Genomic DNA, 23,894 nt, shown 5'->3' on the forward strand with positions numbered 1-23,894 from the left:
ATAACATACTCCTTTTTGAAAGTTGCCTTTTCTCTCCACCCTCGAGTAGGTCTAGTACTTGCTGAAACTCATGACAGCGGGTGGGACCTGTCTCGCCCCTCCTCTTTTCTGGGACGCACTCTAGATGTGACTGTGACTTTCAAGGAAATCTGTTTGCCATTTGCTGATTTTTTTTGAAGTTAATTTCTAACTTCTTTCACTGATAAATGAAGAAAAGTATTGCGCCTTTTGAAATACACCAAATGGATTGAGTACATAATTAAAAAACGTTTTTTTCCCTGTCAAAAAAAAACAAAACAAAAAAGATAAATAAAAATATAAATAAAAACATTTAAAAAAAATTTTAAGGAACATCAGAATCATAGGGGCTCCAGAAGATGAAGAGAGAGAAAAGGGGGTAGAAGGGCTATGTGAACACATTATGGCAGAAAACTTTCCTAACCTGGGGAAAGACACAGACATCAAAGTCCAGGAAGCACAAAGAATTCCCACATGATTCAACAAAAACCGACCGTTGACAAGGCATATCATAGTCAAATTCACAAAATACTCAGCCAAGGAAAGAATCATGAAAGCAGCAAGGAAAAAAGTCCTTAGCCTGCAAAAGGAAGACAAATCAGGTTTGCACCAGACCTATCCACGGAAACCTGGCAGGCCAGAAAGGAGTGGCAGGATATATTCAATGTGCTGAATCAAAAAATATGCAGCCAAGAATTCTTTATCCAGCAAGGCTGTCATTCAAAATAGAAGGAGAGATAAAAAGTTTCCCAAACAAAAATTAAGGAGTTTGTAACCACTAAACCAGCCCTGCAAAAAATTTTAAGGGGGACTCTCTGAGGGGAGAAAAGACAGGAGGGAAAAAAAGACCAAAAGCAACAAAGACTAGAAAGGACCAGAGAAGGGGCGCCTGGGTGGCTCAGTCAGTTGAGCGTCTGGCTTCAGCTCAGGTCATGATCTCACAGTTCATGGGTTCAAGCCCCACATCGGGCTCTGTGCTGACAGCTACCTCAGAGCCTGGAGCCTGCTTCAGATTCTGTATCTCCCCCTCTCTCTGACCCTCCCCTGCTTGCACTGTCTCTCTCTGTCTCTCAAAAATAAATTTAAAAAAAAACATAGAAAGGACCAGAGAACACCACCAGAAACTCCAACTCTACAAGAAACATAATGGCAATAAACTCCTCTATCAGTACTTACTCTAAACATCAATGAACTAAATGCTTCAATCAAATGGCACAGGGTAACAGAACTGATTAAAAACAAACAAGATCCATCTATATTTTGTTTACAAGTTACCACTTTAGACCTAAACACACCTTCAGATTGAAAGTAAGGGGATGGAGAACCATCTATCATGCTACTGGTCACCAAAAGAAAGCCAGAGTATCAAACAATCTAGACTTTAACATAAAAACTGTAACAAGAGATGAAGAAGCACATTATATCAAAATTAAGGGGTCATTCCACCAAGAAGACATAACAATTATAAACATTTATGCTCCAAATGTGGAAACACTCAAATATATAAATCAATCACAAAGAAACTCATTGATAATATTACCATAATAGTAGGGATTTCACCACCCCACTTACAGCAATGGGCAGATCTTCTAAACAGAAAGTCAACAAGGAAACAATCGCCTTGAATGACACACTGTACCAGATGGACTTAACAAATATATTCAGAACATTTCATCCTAAAGCAGCAGAATGTACATTCTTCTCCAGTGCACATGGAACATTCTCCAGAAGAGACCACATACTGGGACACAAATCAGCACTCAAGTGTAATCAACAAGTACAAAAAGATCAAGATCATACCATGCATATTTTTAGAACACAATGCTATGAAACTTGAAATCAACCACAAGAAAAAATTTGGAAAGATAACAAATACTTGGAGACTAAAGAACATCCTACTAAAGAATGAATGGGCTAACCAAGAAGCTAAGGAGGGAATTAAGTACATGGATGCCAATGACAATGATAACACCACAGCTCAAAACCTCTGGGACACAGCAAAGGCAGTCATAAGAGGGAAATATATAGCAACCCAAGCCTTTCTAAAGAAGGAAGAAAGGTCTCAGGTACATAACCTAACCTTATACCTCAAAGAGCTGGAAAAAGAACAGCAAATAAAACCAGAAACCATCAGAAGACAGGAAATAATAAATATCTGAGAAGAAATCAATGCTATGAAACCAAAAAAACAAAACAAAAACAAACACACACACACACACACACACACAAAACAACAACAGTAGAACACCATATCAATGAAACCAGAAGCTGGTTCTTTGAAAACATTAACAAAATCGATAAACCACTAGCCAGTCTGATCAAAAAGAAAAAGGAAAGGACCCAAATCAAGAATGAAAGAGGAGAGATTACAAACAACACAGCAGAAATAAAAAGAATAGTAAGAGATTATGAGTAACTATATGCCAATAAAATGGGCAATCTGGAAGAAATGGACATATAGACTAGAAACGTATAAACTACCAAAACTGAAACAGGAAAAAGTAAAAATTTGAACAGACACATAACCAGTAAAGAAATCAAATTAGTAATCAAAAATCTCCCAAAAAACAGGAGTCCAGAGCAAGATGTCTTTCCAGGGGAATTCTACCAAATATTTAAGGAAGAATTAAACACCTATTCTCTTGAAATTGTTCCAAAAAATAGAAATGGAAGGAAAACTTCCAAACTCTTTCTATGAAGCCAGCATTACCTTGATTCCAAAACCAGACAAAGACCCCACTAAAAAGGAGTACTATAGACCAATCTCCCTGATGAACGTGGATGGAAAAATCCTCAACAAGGTATTAGCCAACTGAATCCAATTATACATCAAAAAAAAATTACTCACTATGACCAAGTGGGATTTATACCTGGGATGCAGAGCTGGTTCAATATCCACAGAACAATCAATGTGATTCATCACATCAAGAAAAGAAAGGACAAGAACATGATCAAGGACATTATCCTCGCAATAGATGCAGAGGAAGCATTTAACAAAATATAGCCTCCTTTCTTGATAAACGCCCTTAACAAGGTAGGGATAGCAGCACTATCAACAACAGTGAAAGTATGGAAAGAGCCTAAATATCCATCAATGGATGAGTGGATAAAAAAGATGTGGCATATATATATAATGGAGTATTATTCAGCAATCAAAAAGAACGAAATCTTGCCATCTGCAACTTTGTGGATGGAACTAGAGGGTATCATGCTAAGCAAAATTAGTCAGAGAAAGACAAACATCATATGACTTGGCTCATATGAGGACTTTAAGATACAAAACAGATGAACATAACGGAAGAGAAGCAAAAATAATATAAAAACAGGGAGGTGGACAAAAACACAAGAGACTCATATGGAGAACAAACAGGATTACTGGAGGGACTGTGGGAGGATGGATGGGCTAAATGGGTAAGGGGCATTAAGGAATCTATTCTTGAGATCATTGTTGCACTATATGCTAACTAACTTGGATATAAATCAAAAAATTAATAAAAATAAACAAAAATTTAAAAAACTTAAGTGGGGAAAATCAGGTAAAGTTAAAACCAGACAGAAAAAGAGGGAAGATTAAAGCAATGAAAGAAAGGCAACAAATAGAAACAGTTACAAATATGGTAGATTTAATTCAACTATATCAATCATCACTTTAAATGTGAATGGTCTAGGGGTGCCCTACGTGGCTCAGTCAGTTAAGCGTCCAACTTCAGCTCAGGTCATGATCTCACAGCTCGTAGGTTTGAGCCCCGTGCCAGACTCTGTGCTGACAGCTAGGAGCCTGAAGCCTGCCTCAGATTCTGTGTCTCCCTCTCTCTCTGCCGTTCCCTCACTTGTGTTTGGTCTCTCTCTCTCCCAAAAAATTAAACATAAAAAAAAAAAACTTTTTTTAACTGTAGTAAAAAGAGCAAAGAAGAAAACATTCCATTTGAACATTCCAGATGGGATTGTATCCTCCAGAAGAGGGACGTAAAGAGAAGCAAACATAGACACATGTAAGCAACACATTTCAATAAATCAACACAGCTCTGGGGGATGTATTTGAAAGTAGTAAAAGATTTCAAAGAAGGCAGAAGAGAAGGCTGCCTGGCTGACTCAGTCGGTTGAGTGTCCAACTCTTTTTTTTTTTTTTTACTATTTTATTTATTTTTGATACATAGACAGAGCATGAGAGGGGGAGGGGCAGAGAGAGAGAGGAAGACACAGAATTGGAAGCAGGTTCTGGGCTGTGAGCTGTCAGCACAGAGCCTGACACGGGGCTTGAACCCACAAACATGAGATTATGACCTGAGCCGAAGGCAGAGGCTTTAACCAACTGAGCCACCCAGGCACCCTTGAGTGTCCAACTCTTGATTTTGGCTCAGGCAAAGGTTGTGGGATCAAGCCCTGCCTTGAGCTCTGTGCTGAGTGTCAGACCAGATTAGGCATCTCTCTCTCCCCCTCTGCCCCTCCCCTGCTTGCACACACTGTCTCTAAAATGAAAAAAAAAATGATGGTAAAAAAGATAGGTAAGTCTCTATAAAGAAAAAATTGATTGGCTTAATTTTAGTTTTTAAATTTGAGGTATAATTAGTAAACAAAATTGTACATATATCATGTATACATTTTTTAAGTTGAGAGAGAGAGAGAGAGAGAATGAGCAGGGGAGAGGCAGAGAGAGAGGAAGCGAGAGAATTCCAGCCAGGCTCCATGTTGTCAGAGTGAGCCTGATGCAGGGCTCAATCTCAAGCCATGAGATCATGACATGAGCCAAAATCAAAAGTTGAATGCTTAACCAACTGAACCACCAGACACCCCTTGAACATATGCACCTTGATTAGTTAGAGCTAATGCATACCTCTGTGACACGACTGTCACAACAAAGTTACTTAAACATATCTATCCACCACCCAAAATTTCCTTGTATTCTTTTGGGGGGTCTTTTTGTTTGTTTTTTTGTGGGAAGAAAACATGAAATTTACTCTCTTAACATCTATTAAAGCACACAAGGGGCACTTGGGTGGCTCGGTTAAGCGTCCCACTTCGGCTCAGGTCATGATCTCACATTTCGTGGGTTCGAGCCCCGTGTCAGGCTCTGTGCTTACAGCCAGCTCGAGTCCTGGAGCCTGCTTCAGATTCTGTGTCTCCCCTTCTCTCTGACCCTCCCCTCTTCACGCTGTCTCTCACAAATAAAAAAAAAAATTTTTAATTAAAATAAAGCACACAACATGAATTGAAAAGCATAGGCACTATGATGCACAGCAGATGTCTGGAACATATTCATCTTGTATAACTGAAACTTTATGCTCCTTGAACAACTCCCTCTCCGCAGCCCCTGGAAACCACCATTCCGTTCTCTGCCCATGGCTGACTACTGCAGATGCCGCATGGAAGTGGAACCACGCAGGGTATGTCTGTTTGCAGCTTGCTTGTTTCACATAGTATAATGTCCCCTAGTTTTATCCATGTTCTCACATATTTCACTATTTCTTTTTTAAGGCTAAATAATATTCCATGGTGTGTTTATGCCATTATTTCCTTATCCATTTATTTGTCAATGGATGACTTACTGTTTTCATATCTTAGCTATTATGAATAATGCTGCAAAGAACATGGAGGTGTAGATAACTTTTTGTGATATTGATTTCAACTCTTTTGTATATATGCTCCAAAGTGGGGTTGCCATATCATATGGTAGTTCTACTTTAAATTTTATAAAACAAAAATAAAGAAAAATTTTAAAAATCATTTTAAGAGTAACTAAAAAAAGGAATGTTCATGAATATGTAACTAAGACATATTTCCAGGGGAATCAACCATGTCAGAAGAAAGGGAAATAATATAGCTGAGGAGGAAAAATAAAAATTTCACAGCAATGCATTCACAAAAAAATGATTGGCCATTTATAAGGATATATCTTTGCTTTGTGTGGTAAAGAAAGAGGAGTAAAACCATAGCTATGTAATTATATTCTGTAATTAAAAATCATTTCATGTCAAATGCACTTGGGTGAAGGCATCTTATGAAGAGTTGAGAGTAATTATATCACATTTTCCTTGTGTCCGAAGGAAGTCTCATAGGTCCACAGGGCTTCTTTACTGAAGAAGGATTAGGACTAAGGACACATAAATTGAAAAATTTATGATTGACTCTTAAAAATACAGAGCAAAGAATATAAGAAATCAAGAAAGCCATGAAATATTTTTCATACACAGAGCCACGTCCAGCCACTTCCAAACAGATCTAATAAATATCCTGTCCTCTGTCTGTGAACCACCTCATCAAAGAAAATGCCCCCACCTAAATCATGGATACCACCAAGTAGAGCAAACATACAATGGAATTAAGTATGGGGAGAAGAGTTAAGATGGTGGAGAAGTAGGGGGACCCTAAGCTTGCCTCATCCCTGGAACACAACTAGATAAATATCAAATCATTCTGAAAACCCAAGAAATCAATCTGAGAACTGAGAAAACAAAACTGCAAGTCTACAATTAAAAAAAAAACTGATGTGGAGGAAGGTAGGAGCTGGGGAGAGTTGATTTGGGGGAGATAAGAACCACAGGTGCCGCAGAGGGGAGGGAGCCCTGCTTACGGAGACTACCACAGGTATTATAAGCAGCTGAGTGCAAAATCTGCAGTTTTAGAATTTTGCCACTACCTCAGTCATGTTCAGCTTTGGAACGCTTCTGTGGGGAAGGAGAGTGGAGATCCGGGAGCAGACAGTGTGGTCTGAGAAGCCAATGAGTTGCACGAGGAGAAATGCTTCCCTTGCTTGGGACTGCAACCAGGAGAGGCAGCAAGGCCTATCTGGGGACACAAGAATGGATGGTTCCAACGAGATGCACTGTTCCCAGGCGTAGGAGCGGGGACACTGGCTGAGCGCAGCAGGGCTTGGTATTTTGTGCTCCACTTTGCCATCAACTCCAGAAAGCTGCACAGTCATGTGACTTTCCTGGGACTGGCTAGAAAATGGCAAAAGTTCAGGGAGATCCTCCCCCAGAGGATTAGTGCCTAAAATTTGGAGTTTGAAAATCTAGCCCCACATCTGAGATAGAACAGAAGTACTGGGCTACCTGGCAGGGAGACAGCTCTGACACTGACAGGGTGAAGGCAGGGATCTGACGAAAGCCAGGGACACAAAAGAGGTGACTGTTTGCTCTTCTGTTAGGCTTGCTTAAGAGTGGCAGGTGCAACCTCTCTGCTCCAGGAAGGAGAGAGAGGGGCAACACCATCCCCTGCCTCCAACGCCTGCCCATTAGCACTAACCAACCTCAGTGAGGTAAACAGCACTACCAAGTGGCAACCACAGCCGTTTACACCAAGTTCCGCTACCCCACGCCCTGCAGATACATAACTATTAGGGCAAGTCAGCCTGAGAATTAGTGCGTCAGGCCTTTCCCCCAGAAGACCAGCACAAATCTCTCACATGCACCAAGTCTGCTGGTGCTGCAAAGCTTCAGTTGCTGCAAAGCTTCAGCTCTAGGGTAAACAGGATCTAGGTTCCTTTTTATTTTTTTAGTTTTTTTAATTTTCATTTACCTATTTTTTTTAACTTTTCTTTTTTGGATCTAGCTTCCTTTAACAAGCATACCAAAACAAACCTAAGGTCTAGCTTTTTGTTTTCTGGACAAACTAACAAAATGGAACAATTCACCCTAAAACATAAAACAGAAAGTAGAAGTAACAGGCAGGGATTTAATCAACAGAGATAGAAGTAAGATGTCTAAACTAGAATTTAAAACAACAATTAAAAAGATACTAGCTTGGCTTGAAAAAAGTGTAGAAGACAGGAGAAAACTACTTACTGTGGAGACACAAGAACTAAAATCAGGACAGGCTGAAATTAAAAATGCTATAACCAAGATGCAAAACCAAATGAATGCAATGACAAGGGTGGACAAAACAGAAGAATGAATCAATGATATAGAAGATCAAATTGTGAAAAATACTGAAGCTGAGGGTCAAAAGGTTTATTTCAGCAAATTATAGCTGAAAACTGTACTAATCTGGGGAAGGACATAGACATCAAGCTCCAAGAACAACAGAACTCCTGGTAAATTCAACAAAACCAGCTATCACCAAGACATATCATATCAAATTCACAAAATACACAAAGTACAGACAAGGAAAGAATTATGAAAGCAACAAGAGGGGGGTAGTCCTTAACCTACAACAGAAGACAGATCAGGTTTGCAGCAGATCTGTCCACAAAAACTTGGCAGGCCAGATGGAAATGGAAGGATATATTCAACTGCTGAATGAGAAAAATATGCAACCAAGAATACTTTATCCAGCAAGGCTGTCTTCAGACAGAAGGAGAGACAAAGAGTTTCCCAGACAAATGAAAACTAAAACTTGTGATCACTAAATCACCCCAGCAAGAAATATTAAAGGGGACTCTGAGTGAGGGAGTTGGGGAGAGGGAAACAAAAACAACAAAGATAAGGAACAGAGAACATCACCAGAAACACCAACTCCATAGGTAACACAATGACACAAAATTCCTATCTTTCAATAATCACTCTAAATGTAAATGGACTAAGTGCTCCAATCAAGACATATAGGTATCAGAATAGAATTAAATAAATAAATAAACAAGAACCATCTATATGCTGCCTACAAGAGACTCACTGTAAACCTAAAGACACCTACAGATCAAAAGTGACGGGATGGAGAACCATCTATCATGCTAATGGATGTAAAAAAAAAGTTGGAGTAGCCATACTTATATCAGACAAACTAGATTTTAAAACAAAGACTGTTAACAAGAGATGAAGAAGGGCATTATGTCATACATAATTAAAGGGTCACTCCATCAAGAAGATCTAACAATTATAATTATTTATGCTTCCAAATTGGGGGTACCCAAATACATAAATCAATTAATGACAAACATGAAGAAACTCATTGATAATAATACAACAATAGTTAGGGAACTTTAATACCCCACTTACAGCAATAGACAGATCATCTAAGAAGAAAATCAACAAGGAAACAATAGCTTTGGATGACACAATGGACCTAACAGACTTGACAGGTATTTCAAAACACTTCATCCTAAGTAGCAGAATACATATTCTTTTTATGGAAACATGCGACATTCTCCAGAACTGATCACATAGTGGATCACAAATCAGCCCTCAACAAACACAAAAAGATGGAGATCATAACATGCATATTATCAGACCAACAACCCTATGAAACTTCAAGTCTATCACAAGAAAAAATTTGTAGTCAGACCACAAATACACAGAGATTAAAGCATATCCTACTAAAGAATGAATGAGTTAAGCAAAAAATTAAAAAAGAAATTAACAAGTACATGGAGGGACACCTGTGTGGCTCTGTCAGTAAGCATCTGACTCTTGATTTTGGCACAGGTTTTGATCTCATAGTCATTGGGATCTGTACATAACCCGCTTGGAATTCTCTCCCTCTCTCTCTGCTCCTCCCCTACTCACACTGTCTCTGTCTCTCTCAAAATAAATAAACTTTTTTTACAAAAGTACATGGGAGCAAATCCAAATGAAAACAGGACAATCCAAAACTTCTGGGATGCTGCAAAGACAGTTCTAAGAGGGAGGTATATAATAATACAGGCCTACCTCAAGAAACAAAAGTCTCAAACACACAACCTAACCTTATAACTAAAGGAACTAGAAAAGGAACAGCAAATAAAGCCTAGAGCCAACAGAAGAAGAGAAATAATAAAGATGAGAGCAGAAATAAGGAATACAGAAACAAAAAAAGTAGAACAGATCAACGAAACTAAAAGTGGGTTCTTTAGAAGAATTAATAAAATTGACAACTCCCTAGCCAGGCGTATCAAAAAGAAAAAGGACCCAAAAATAAATAAATAAATAAAATCATAAAAGAGATAGGAGAGATCACATCACAATTAACACTACAGAAATACCAATAACCATAGAATATTATGAGCAATTATATGCCAACTGTAAGAGTTACCTTAAGAAGGCGACTGAGCGGCCATTTTGCTGTGGGTTAGAGAAAAACACCATGCACCAGTGACCCCCACCCCTCACCTGCAGACCTGGAATGTCCCACACCAGTTTGAAAACAGCCAATTATGAAGCTCCAGCTTTCCATCACTCTGACAGAGGAGGCAACCTATTAATCCCGCCACGTCCCTGAAATGCCCTTATTTGATAATCTGCTCTCCCAAGATCAAACCCGGAACCCCCTCACCCATAAAAAACCCTGCCCTGCCCAAACCAGGTGCGACTTCCCTGATTCCCCACTCCCGGGGTCACGGAACCTCACCTGGGAATCACAGATCCCAATAAAGGCTTTCTTGGCCCCATAACTTGGTCTCTTTCTTTCCTCTGTCTCTGCCTCCATCTATTAAATCTTACACCAACAAACTTTGCAGTCTGGAAGAAATGGACAAATTCCTATAAACTACCAAAACTGAAATAGAAATTGAGATTTTGAACAGAGCCATAATCAGCAAGGAAATTGAATCAGTAATCAAAAATCTCCCAAGAAACAAAAATCCAGGGCCAGATGCCTTCCCAGGGGAATTCTACTAGACATTTAAAGAAGAATTAATACCTATTCCCAAATTGTTCCAAAAAACAGAAATAGAAAATTTCAAAACTCATTCTACAAGGTTAGCATTACCTGGATTCCAAAACCAGACAAAGACTACTAAAAAAAAAAAAAAAAGTATTGTAGGCCAATTTCCTTGATGAATATGGATGCAAAAAATTCTCAACAAGACACTAGAAAATCGAATCCAGCAGGACAGTAAAAGATATATTCACCATGATCAAGTGGAATTTACTCCTGGGCTGCAGGACTAGCTCAAAAATTCATCAACATGATACACCACATTAGTAGAAGACAGGGTAAGAATCATACAATCCTCTCGTTAGATGCAGATGAAGCATTTGACAAAATACAGGATCCATTCTTGACAAAAGCCCTCAACAAAGTAGGGATAGGCAGAATATACCTTAATATCAGAAAGACCATATATGAAAGACCCACCACTAATATCATCCTCAATGGGGAAAAACTGAGAGCTTTCCCCCTAAAGTCGGAAACACAACAGGGATGTCCACTCTCACCACTATTGTTCAACATAGTGTTTGAAGTACTAGACAACAAAAATAAATAAAACGCACCCAAACTGTCAAGGAATAAGTCAAATATTTGTTTCTGCAGACAAAATAATATTGTATGTAGAAAACCCAAAAGACTCCACAAAAGGATTTCTAGAATACATGAATTCAGCAAAATTACAGGAAATAAAATCAACTACAGTACACCAATAATGAAGCAGCAAAAAGAGAAATCAAGGAATTGATCCCATTTACAACTGTACCAAAAACCATAAGACCCTATAATAAACCTAACGAAAGAAATCAAAGATCTGTACTCTAAAAACTATCAAACACTTATGAAGGAAATTTAAAAGGACATAAGAAACAGAAAAACATTCCATCCTTATAGATTCAAAGAACAAATATTGTTAAAATGAATATACTACCCTAAGCAATCAAAACACTTAATGCAATCCCTATCAAAATACCACCAGCATTTTGACAGAGCTAGAACAAAAACAAAAAGAAACAAAAAACAAACAAAAAAAAAAACCCTAAAATTTGGAATGAACCACAAAAAAACCCTAATAACCAAAGCAATGCTGAAAAAGGAGAGCAAAGCCATGGAGTGCCTGGGTGGCTTAGTCAGCTAAGCATCCAACTTCTGATTCTGGCTCAGGTCATGATCTCATGGTTCATGAGTTTGAGCACCGCATCAGGCTCCACACTAATGGTACAGAGTCTGCTTGGGATTCTGTTCTCTTTCCCTCTCTCTGCCCCTTCAGTGCTCTTTTTCTTTCTCAAAATAAATAAATAAACTTAAAAAGGGAAAGGAGAGGAGAGGAGGGGAGAGGATGGGTGGGAAGAGGAGAGGAGGGGAGGAAAGGAAAAAGAAAGGGAAAAGGAAAAGGAAGAAAAAAAGTCAGAGGCATCACGATTCTGGACTTCAAGCTAGATTACAAAGCTGAAGTCATCTAGACAGTATGGTACTGGCACAAAAACAAACACATGGATTAATGGAACAGAACAGTAAACCCAGAAATGGATACACAACTATATGGTTAACTCATCTTTGACAAAGCAGGAAGGAATATCACTACACACGAAAAAACTTCAAAATGGATCAAACACCTAAATGTAAGACAGGAAACCATCAAAATCCTAGAAGAGAATACAGCCAGCAACCTCTTTGACCTTGCCCAGAGGAACTTCTTACTAGACACATTGCTGGAGGCAAGGGAAACAAAGCAAAAATGAACTACTGGGACCTCATCAAGATAAAAAGCTTCTGTACCATGAAAGAAACAATCAAGAAAACTAAAGGCAGCCTAGGGAATAGGAGAAGATATATTTGCATATGACATATCAGATAAGGGGCTTGTATCCAAAACCTATAAAGAACTTACCAAACTCAACATCCAAAAACAAATAATCCAGTTAAGAAATGGGCAGAAGACATGAATAGACACTGTTCCAAAGCAGACACCCAGATGTGATGCTCAACATCATTCATCATCAAGGAAATAAATATCAAAACCACAATGAGATCCCACTTCAAAACTGTCAGAATGGCAAAAATTAACAACATAAGAAACAACAGGTGTTGGCAAGGATGTGGAGAAAGAGAAACCTTCTTCCACTGTTGGTGGAAATGCAAACCGGTGCAACCACTCTGGAAAACATTATGGAGGTTCCTTTAAAAGTTAAAAATTGAACTACCCTAAGATCCAGCAACTGCACTATTAGATATTTATCCAAAGGATACAAAAATACTGATTCAAAGGGGTACAGACACCCTGATGTTTATAGCAGCATTATCAACAATAGCCCAACTATGGAGAGAGTTCAAATGTCCGTCAACTGGTAAATGAATAAAGAAAATATGGGGTGTGTGTGTACGTATATATATGTATATGACAGAATATTACTCAGCCATAGAAAAGAATGAAATCTTCCCATTTACAATGATGTAGATGGACCTAAAGTGCGTTATGCTAAGTGAAATAAGACAAGAGAAAGAAATACCATAAGATTTAACTCATATGTGGAATTTAAGAAACAAAACAGACAAACATATAGAAAGAGGAAAAAAGAAAAAAGAGGGAAACAACACATAACAGACTCTTAAAGGTGGAGAACAAATTGAGGGTTGATGAAAGGAAGTGAGTGGATGGGTTAGATGGCTGATGGGAATTAAGGAGGGCACTGGTGCTGAGCACTGGGTGTTGTACGTAAGTGATGAATCACTGACTCCTACTCCTGAAACCAATATTGCACTGTATGTTAACTAACTAGAATTTAAATAAAGGTTTGAAAAGAAAAAAAAGAAATATAGGAAAAAACCTTTAAGTGTCTGACCTAACATCTTTTAGTATATCTTTCTTCCACAATCCTTAGGAGAATAAAACTTACCTACAGTTCTCTGATGCTTTGTTTTTCCTGTGGTCTGAATTACAAACCCCATGAATCAGAAGCACCCCATCACCACCACCACCACCACCAGTGCACAGGTTGCTATCTCCTCCAGAGACCAAGTTCTCTAAGTAGCCCTGGTTATAAGTGGCATAAGCCAGTCACAGAGAGAAAGATATGGCACAATTCCCCTTAGGCAAAGTATCTAAAGCGGTCAAATTCCTGGCAGCAGAGAGAGGTAGTTGCCAGGAGCTAGGGGAGGGAGAATGGGGAATTACTGCTCAGTGTGAATAAAGTTTCAGTTGTGTAAGACGAAAATGTCCTAGAGATCAGCTATACAGCACTGTGTTCATAATAACAATGCTAAGAGTAGGCACTCAAACATTTGTTAAGAGGGTAGATCTTGTGAGTGTGTTTTATCATAGTAAGATAAAGAAATAATTTTTTTTAAAAAAGGACTTCTAAAATGATGATAGTTTAGAACACATCTCTGAATTATCTGTGTAGTGCCAACTCTACTCATTATTTAGAAACAAAAGAGAGGTGGACACAAGGCTGACGGGACACAAATAAAAGAGTATTCTACAAGGAGGGCTTCTGAAGTGTATTACAGTGATTTTGAAGAAACAATGCTTCAATTGTTCTCACGCACAGAAATAATCTTATTGAAGGTGAAGCTTCCGGGAGTCCAACAGCTCTTCACAAAAATGAAACATTTTCTGAGTACTTCCAAAGCAAGAGAGTGCAATTTAGGCTGGGCTGCAAGAGTGACGACTATAATAGACCTCAAAGAGAAAGCATCTACTACACAACTTTCTCTCATCCAAAGTCTTTTTTGTCCCAAATATGTTCTAAGAATTTTTCTTAGAGTCTTGCAAACAATTTCAGCAATGACTAAACTTCCATTTTCCCAAATAAGCTGAGATGGTTATACGAAAACAATGTAGGAAAAAAACCAGGCTGATAGCAATTGGCTGATCCCTGGCAGCATTTCAGCATTGTTTAAACTGCCAGCTTTGTCCTTTTGTTGTTTCATTTGTTACCATTATATTGGGGGGGGGGGGGGGGGGGGGGGCGGTGTTCTTGTTATTTTCTCTTTTTTTACTATTAAAGTGTAAAAGTATTAAAAAAAAGTACTTCCATGAAACACAGACATCCATGAAAATAAATTAAAACCATATACACCTAGATTGACTTCATGCTTACTTAGCCATGCTTTACTTAGATTAATAAATATTTAAGAAGAAATTTGTGGGGGATAAAGAGGCATTCTTGCCTTTGTGAAGTAAAATGGATTTGAGTCTGTTATGCTCAGAAAACTAGAAATGGCTCCTTTACAAGTCCTTTAAATAAACTTACTTCAAAAAATATTGATTATGAACTAATTTTCCATTAGGCAATTATGTATCAGAGAAAAGGCCTGGAAATGGGTAATATTAGTTCTTCTATTAAACCTCTTTCTCAAGAATGTTTCCATTTCACTAAGTCATTTAAAATCTGTACAAAGATATACTGTTTAAAAAATTATATTTAGCAAATTATTTATAGTCAATTCCATCATAAAGATCGTTAAGTCTTTGCATGTTCATTTTATCATTATTAATTTCTTCATTCTTTTCAACAGTATATTTACCATTGATGCTATAATCAATTACCACAAAATTAGTGGTTGAAAACAACACAAGTTTATTATCTTATGGTTCTGGAGGTTATAAGTTTTAAAAGAACCACAAGGTCCAGAGAGCTGCATTCCTTCTGGAGGATCTAGTGGATAATCCATTTCCTCCACTTTTTTAGCTTCCAAAGTAGTGCTGCATTCCAAGGCTGGTGGACCCTGTCCCCATCTTCAAAGGCAGCAACACCCGGCAGGAGTCTCCCTCCTGCTGCCATTTCTTCGGCTGTCACCTCATTCCCTTTTCCAATTTAAAAGACCCTTGTAAGATTATATTCCAAGATGATCTACCTATTTTAAGATTACTTAATTAGCAGCCTAATTCTATCTATAACCTTGATTCCACTTTGTCATGTAACATAACATGGAATTTACTAAAAGATACAGAAAACTATTTGCAGATCAAAATTGCCCTTCTATCAGTTGTTAATCCCAAAAGTCCACAGAGGGTAAAGTTTATCCAAAATGGTTAAAATAGAAAATTCAATAATAATTAGACTTCCTAATTTATATATAACTTTAGAATCCCACCCACACACCCAACTCCCTCTCATGAGCAGACAGTGGCAGCAAACAGAAAGGTGTTCTGCTCATTGAAGACTGACATTTGGGGTAGGCAAATTTCCAAGTACAGTAGTTGCCAGTCCAGAGTGCATTCTCCTATCGAATAATGGTGTAGGAACTTGGAATGCCCTTGCCAACTGGGAATGTCAATATGGAAATGAACAGAAACCAAGCAGGCTCATGCCCAAATAGTGTGAAGAGATGATGAGAATCACCCTCAGTTGCAAGAGACAAAGGAAACATGAGAGAAAAGTTAATGGGGGCTAGTTAAACCCACAACATCCATAAAATATGACTCTATTACCTTTCCAATTATATCACTTTTTGTTCTACTCTGAATGGAATTCTGGAAATGCCATTTTCTGTCTTATCCCCTTCCTCCTTCCACTACAACTTCTCTTTCCCTTAACATCTGCCACCGCACAAGTACAGATCTTCAAGCCCCGCTCCCAGTGCCCCAGGGTTAAGAGTGACATGGGAAACCTTAAACATACCAGTGTCCTGACCCCACTCAAGACCAACTGTGTCAGGAATTATGGTCATGGGGCTAGGCCGTTTGTTCTTTGAAGCTGCTCGGATGTTTCTTATACACAGTCAGAGTTGACATTAGACCCCAGGGGGCAGTTGCTCCTCAGGGGAAGGGTGGCAGGTTTTCAGATTCTTCAAAGCAGATCAACAAGAAGACCAAATGCTACTGGCAACCACATCTCATAGTACAAACTGAATGTTTTGCTTCTTTTTTTCTATTTTCACAAAGAGTAGAACTGAAGGGGCAGTGGGGAGATAGTCAAGAAGAAGGTGAGTTAGAAAGACACCTGTTTCTATAACACTTCCCCTAGTTGAACATGAATTGTCACCAGCAGAGAAAGATAGCTCTCCCTACGTATGGAGTGTGCTGGGGGAACTGGAGGCTGCCCAGCATCCCATACCGAAGGACACATTTACTCTCAGATGACACTAAGACCCCAAGAAAGTTGATGGTTCTCTTAAGCCTTCTCAATCTAGACACCCCACTTAGTGCTACATCTGCTTCTTGTGGCGAGGGCAACTCTTTCCACTAACCCCATCCCATACCCCCAACTCCTTGCTGTGAGGCACAGCAAGGCACCAGGTCTTCTCTATGATGATCCCACACCCCTCCAACGATGGTCTCAATCTCCCCTCTGCTGGCCAGCAAGTAGTCAGAAATGGTAAAAAAAAAAAAAAAAAAAAGAGAGAGAGCAAGAGAGAGACACCATTGATCTCACTTTTGTTTCAATCTCCATTTTGTGGATCTGGAATATGATCAAGATATGGGAATGGAGAGGGACTTTTCCTTGTCAAATATGTGATCTTCCCAGACCAAACAATTATATCAAATATTTATTCAGTCCTGGCATTTGATTCACAATATTTCTTGTCTATCTAAATAGAGGAGCCCAAACTGTGTGTTTCAAGAAGAGAGCTGAGAGGAAAGTAGGGTGAGCAAACCATGAAAGAAACAATAGTCCTGAGTCCATGGTGAGCCAGCATTGGCTACTGGGTCTGTCTCATGGAGAAACCACAGAATGAAAAGACAATATGAGTATGAGGAAATATTCAACCACTCTGTGAAGTTCCTGAGCAGGTCAGAGATGGTTGCGAGTGTGCTGTATCTCTTTATGGGGTTAGGTGCAGCATAGGTGGATCTGGGGGCTTCCACCCCTCCCACACACACACACGGTATTTTGGAACAACCTTTGCCCAACATGGCTGTCAGGCATCACACTGTTATCAGAACACAAGCCCTACAGGGTTGAAGCTATTCCCTCAGCCACGTCCCATTGATTCCTCCAGTCTCGAGTCCAAAACCTTCAACAACAAACCTAAGGAGATTCCTACTCCTGATTCCTAAACTTGAGGGTTTACCGGGAAGAGAGAGAGCCTTTCAGAGTTCAAGATCAAGTTCTACAGTGCCTACAGGTCTTCATCATGGAGCTCATCTCCCCCCTCTTGTCCAAACACATCAGGAGAGTCATAGGCCAGGACCTGCCCCCCCTTCTTGCCAGAGTGGGTGGCTACTAATTGAGGGGTGGGATGGTGGGTGGGATACAAGCCACTCACAGGGCATAAAATGGAAAAGATTAAAAAGAGTAATATAAACATAACAAGAAACACAAAAGCTAAAGAATACTTATCATCTTAATTATTGAAACACAAGGGGAAATTTTTTTTAATTTTTTTTTTTTTTGAGAGAGAGACAGAGTTTGAGCCAGGGAGGGGCAGAGAGAGAGGGAGACACAGAATCCAAAACAGGCTCCAGGCTCTGAGCTGTCAGCAGAGAACCCAATGCAGGGCTTGAACCCACAAACTGTGAGATCATAACCTGAGCCGAAGTCAGACACTTAAATGGCTGAGCCACCCAGGCGTCCCATGGGGTCAAAAAATTTAAATAAATACAATAAATATCCTCAGAGACAAAATAAAGAAAGGTAGTAACATGAAAGAGAAACAAGAATACAAAGTCCCAAGAAGGGGTTAAACTGAGTTAAACTCTTATAAATTGCATTACTTTGGAAATATAAAAAGTACTAATTCAAACTCTTAACAAGGATAAATATTGCAATCAACTGAATAAATACTAAAAATGAGAAAGGAATGATAAAATTATTTGGTTAATCCAAAGATGAAACCAACAGGGAAAAAAAAAAGAGAAAGGAAAGTAAAGAAAAAACAAAATGGTAGACTTAGTAATAAGTAATTAACCAATAACTGTAATTAAATTAAGTGTTAATAAAATAAACATTGTACATAAAACTAAGATCTTCAGGTTGGATAGAAGTAATAAAACCCTACCATATGCTGTTTATAGGTATATGTTTTAAAAGAGAAAAACTGCCTAAAACAAAGGGATGGGGAATGATATACCAAAAGTCGTAACTAAGTCAAAGCTGGTGTAACTATATTAATATCAGACTTTCATGCAAGAAATACACTTTATGATAAAAAGACATCTCTTAAGGATAGAAAAATCATAAAGACAGTTTTATTGAACTTAGGGTAAATTTATTTTTAATGCACTGCTAATTTCTAATATTTTCTTTAGAACTTAATAATAGTCATAAGAGAAACTGGGCTGTTGAATAGGGTTTTTATTTCTTTGTCTTTGCCAGTTGGTCAGACTTCACAATGACATAAACAGGGATGCACGCAGCAGCCTTCTCTGGAACAGTACAAAAGAGCACCAGGACAACAAAGCTAACATGAAGTTCCTTTGGAATGCTAGGAAGGCAGTGAACGTTACATGTACTATCCCATATCCTGGGGGAATACTGTTGCTCAGACCTGGAACTTGAAACTGAGTTGAGCTTCATACTGTATTCCTGACTAATTACTGCTTTATTAGTAATCCATGGATCCTAAAGGAGCTACAGGCATACTTTTCTTGTTTTCCTTATAAGTATGGAGGTGATAAGGCTATGCATCAAGCCATTTACAGTGTTGAGTGTCAGCAAAATGATACAATGTGAGAGCTGTAATAATAAATAAGCATGAATATTTTCTGAGTTATAAATAAGCTGAATTATCAAACTAATTTGAACCTCATTGCTTTTATTAATACTCCTGAGAGGGGGAGAAAAAAGGACTACTGCTCTGACTTTAAGGATTATTTCAAAGGACTTTATGGTATTAAGATGGAAAAAATAAATTAAAAATTTCAAAATCGCTCTTGTGAAAAATATGCACGAAACCAGTTGTTCTTAAATCTGTGCATTCACCAAAATCCCCCTGTAGGCTTGTGAAAAGAGATTTCTGGGCCCCACCCAGGAGTTTTTCAGTCAGAAGGTCTGGAATGGGACTTGTTAATCTGCATTTCTAACACATTTCCAGGTGATGCTGACGTTTCTGGTCCCAAGACCAAACTTTGAAAGAGCCACCACTTTAAACAAATGAATAGACTCACCTGGAAATAATCTAATCTCCCATCTGAGGGATTTTTTTTTTCTACTCTAAAACACTGAATAAACAATGTGAATGAGATTTCTTCCACATTAAAAGCTAACAACTGGATATTTTCCGTAAAACAATTGTTGGTATGGATCCAGTATTCGGAAAACTCTATGTGTCTATCTCACACCTGTGCGGGAACCTGCAGGGTTTAAATACAATAGTACTCCACAATTCTTCAAAGTTCTAGAGAGTCCCCCAAGGTGAATATTACTAAGGCATTTGGTTTTTCAAATTAGTTCGCATCACGGCATTTTATGTTGTTCCCTATTCTCATGAACTCTGAGTCTCATTAACGTAGGAAAACACTGCAATTGAAAGCACCCAGAGAAGCCAAGGGTATCCACGAGACACAAATCCGTATCTTCTCCCTTATTATCTGATGTTCAGTGTGTCTAACTAACAACCTGGAATGGATGTAAACAAAACCTTAAGAGCAACAACACGGTGGGAAGAATGTCAAGTGGGACATAAAGACACAGTATCTTGAGGTAGGCTGGCATTCGGTGCAGCAGAACAGAGAGCGGAGTCCCTCTAGAGAGGTACCTGACAGGACACGTGCAGTACCAAAAAGTGCACAGGAAAAGAACAAGGATAGGACAGGACAATTAATGACACTGTACCCAGATCAGCAGGGGCACAAAATTATAACAGTACTGACCAGGGCACATTAAATAATTCTAGAGATCTGATGTACATTATTGCACCCAGAGTCAGTGAAATTGTACTCTAAAAATTTTAAGAGATAGATCTCAATTTAAGTGTTCTTCCCAAAATTAAACATATATATGTATGTATATAAAGATGAGACATTAGCATGAAACATCACTAATTCCATTTTGTAGATGGGTTCTTGGCAGTGCTAGATGTGGCTGTTTCATTCACACATGGCTTATGTTCCATGGGTTTGAAAAGATGGAGAAATCACAAAGCGTTGTCAAAAGCGGGGAAATCACAGGGTCCCACATCAATTAGATAGCTTTGCAGAGAATTTATGGGGAGTATGTACCTGGCTAAACCTTCATATTATAGGGCAGACCCTCTACACATGCACACGCTTGGGGCTGCCTTATTTAAGTTCAAGTTGTCTTGCTTTCCAGGACCTTTGAAATGATGCAGATCCTTAAACATTATTGCCTTGGTTTCACCAATTTCATACCAGTTTTCTTACAGGTACTTGGCCAGATACAATCATATATGATAAAATTGTTTAAAATGCACTTTGCATGGTTTACTTGAAATAAACTATAGTGCAGTCAAATTTGAGTGAGAAATCTACAACATGTGAGAAACAAGAAAGTATTTCCACAATACTAAGGAATAACAAATATTATGATCATTTTGCTTATCGTTTTAAGTTATTTACATGAAGAAGTTGAAAAGCACCACTTGCAAAAGTATGGCAGATCATTTCCCCTCTCAGTGTGGCTAAAAAAAATTTTAGAAAATTTGGTATTTTTTAAAACTTTTTTAATGTTTGTTTTTGAGAGAGGGGAGTGAGAGAGAATGAGCAGGCAAGGGGCAGAGCAGAAGGGAGACAGAGGATCTGAAGTGGGCTCTGTGCTGACAGCATGGAGCCCAAAGAATGCAGGGCTCAAACTCCCATGAGATCATAACCTGAGCTGAAGTCAGATGCTTAACCAACTGAGCCAACCAGGCACCCCTGGTATTTTGACAATATTAAAACCATCAGAACCAAGAAAATTCTTACTTTGATTAATAGAGCAACTATCAGTAATACGCTTTAGAAATTAAAATATGTGCATCTCCTCATAGGTCTAACAGGAGAATAGGAGAAACCTAACAGAGGACCTTGGAGAGGGGAAGGGGGAAAGAGAGTTGGGGAGAGAGAGGGACGCAAAACCTGAGAGACTACTGAATAGTGAAAACGAACCGAGGGTTGAAGTGGGAGAGGGAGGAGGGAAAGAGGTGGTGGGGATGGAGGAGGGCACTTGTGGGGAAGAGCACTGGGTGTTTTATGGAAACCAATTTGACAATAAACTACTATAAATTTAAAAAATAATAATATAATTAAAAAATAAAAATTTAAAATTAAAAAAAAATAAAATAAGTGCATCTCATAGGTAAAAATTAGAAGGAGCAATGTTTGAAATTAATTTACAAAAATGGTAATTTAACACAAAATTAAACACTCTTTTTTGTGATTGTATCTAAACAATGTCTAAAAGTTTTATATCATTTCCAAACAATACCCAAACTTGATCTGATTATGTCACCTATTTTTTTTAATGTTTTTTATTTATTTTTGAGAGACAGAGACAGTGGGAGCAGGGGAGGGTCAGAGAGAGAGGGAGATACAGAATCTGAAGCAGGCTCCAGACTCTGAGCTGTCAGCACAGAGCCCGATGCAGGGCTTGAACCCACGAACCATGAGATCATGATCTGAGCCGAAGCCGGACACTTAACCGACTGAGCCACCCAGGTGCCCCAGCCTACTTTTAGTCATAGAAAAAATAATTCTTTCACTTATCATCTTTGTATCTATCATAGGGAACTCCTGTTCCTCTTTTAACTATGCAAATTTTCAAACATAATCAGAAGTACACAAAACACTATAATCACCCAACTTTAATATATATTATCAAGGGGCCCCAGGGTGGCTCAGTCGGTTAAGCATTCAATTACAGCTCAGGCCATGATTTCATGGGTTCATGAGTTCAGGCCCAGCATTAAGCTCAGAGCCTGGAGCCTGCTTCAGATTCTGCATCTCTCTCTCTCTCTGCTCCTCCCCTGCTCTCACTCTGTCTCTCTCTCTCAAAAATAAATAAACATTTTAAAAAGCTTAAAAACATACATATTATACCACACTGAGATACCACCTCACGCTAGTCAGAATGGCTAAAATGAACAAATCAGGAGACTATAGATGCTGGCGAGAGTGTGGAGAGACAGGCACTCTCCTACATTGTTGGAGGGAATGTAAACTGGTGCAGCCACTCTGGAAAACAGTATGGAGGTTCCTCAAAAAACTATCAACTCCCCTATGACCCAGCAATAGCACTGTGAGGGATTTACCCAAGGGATACAAAAGTGCTGATGCATAAGGGCACATGGACCCCAATGTTCATAGCAGCACATTCAACAATAGCCAAATCATGGAAGGAACCTAAATGTCCATCAACTGGATCAAGAAGATGTGGTTTATATACACAATGGAGTACTACATGGCAATGAGAACGAATGAAATCTGGCCATTCGTGGCAACATGGAGGGACCTCGAGATTATCATGCTAAGTGAAATGAGTTAGGCAGGAAAGGACAGATACCATATGTTTTTACTCATAGGTCTAACAGGAGAAACTTAACAGAGGACCATGGGGAGGGGAAGGGGGGAAAAAGAGTTAGGGAGAGGGAGGGAGGCAAATCATGAGAGACTGTTGAATACTGTACTTACAAAAAACTGAGGGCTGGAGGAAGAAGGGGATAGTGAAGGGGAGTGATAGACATGGAGGAGGGCATTTGTGGGAAGAGCACTGGGTGTTATATGTAAACCAACCTGACAATAAACTAAAATATATACGCATAATATATATATTTAATATATATTAACATGTGGCCAGCTTCTTTTTACCTATTGACCCACATATTTTAGCCAGAATATTTTAAAGTAAATGCCATAGCATTGTATTTCAACTGTAAATACTTAGTATGCTTCTCTAAGGCTACTTTGAAATAATCACCATACTTTAAAAGTCAATAATTTCTTAATATCATGAAATTTTTGTTTACTTGATTTATTTTAATCAGTATTCCTCAATGTCCATATATTGCATTGTTATACCTTTCAAGTATTATTTATTCCACTGATTTGTACTACCAATGTTTCACATTCTCCATTTGACTGACTACTTCCTCATGGTATATATATTAACTCTCCTGTCTGCTGTATTTCCTACAAACTGACAGGAAGATCGGGGAGGGCCTGAGATAGCCAGGCTCAAGTATTTTGACTACATACTTCATATGTGGTGCTTTTACTTCCTATTACTTCATATCACTGAGACCCCATGATATCTGGTTGCCCCATATTTAATGATGTTAAGATTTACCAGTAGATTCAGATGATGTTAGTCCATCCTCATTTTAAAATTTCCAATCAAGCTTTCCCCTAATGATTTTAGGATTCACTGTGATTGTTGCCTAGACCCACTATTTCATCCAGAGTTGCAAAATGTGATTTTACAATTCTATCATTC

General features: G+C 38.6%; 1 protein-coding gene across 1 annotated transcript in view; it reads right to left on the reverse strand.

Moving 5' to 3' along the window:
- The window catches only part of CNTNAP4 (contactin associated protein like 4), a 541,886-nt gene that overhangs the window by 421,090 nt on the left and 96,902 nt on the right, over positions 1-23,894 (reverse strand). The gene's annotated exons all lie outside the window — the stretch shown is intronic.

Source organism: Suricata suricatta, chromosome 16 (genome assembly GCF_006229205.1).
Source record: "Suricata suricatta isolate VVHF042 chromosome 16, meerkat_22Aug2017_6uvM2_HiC, whole genome shotgun sequence".
Classification (NCBI taxonomy): domain Eukaryota; kingdom Metazoa; phylum Chordata; class Mammalia; order Carnivora; family Herpestidae; genus Suricata; species Suricata suricatta.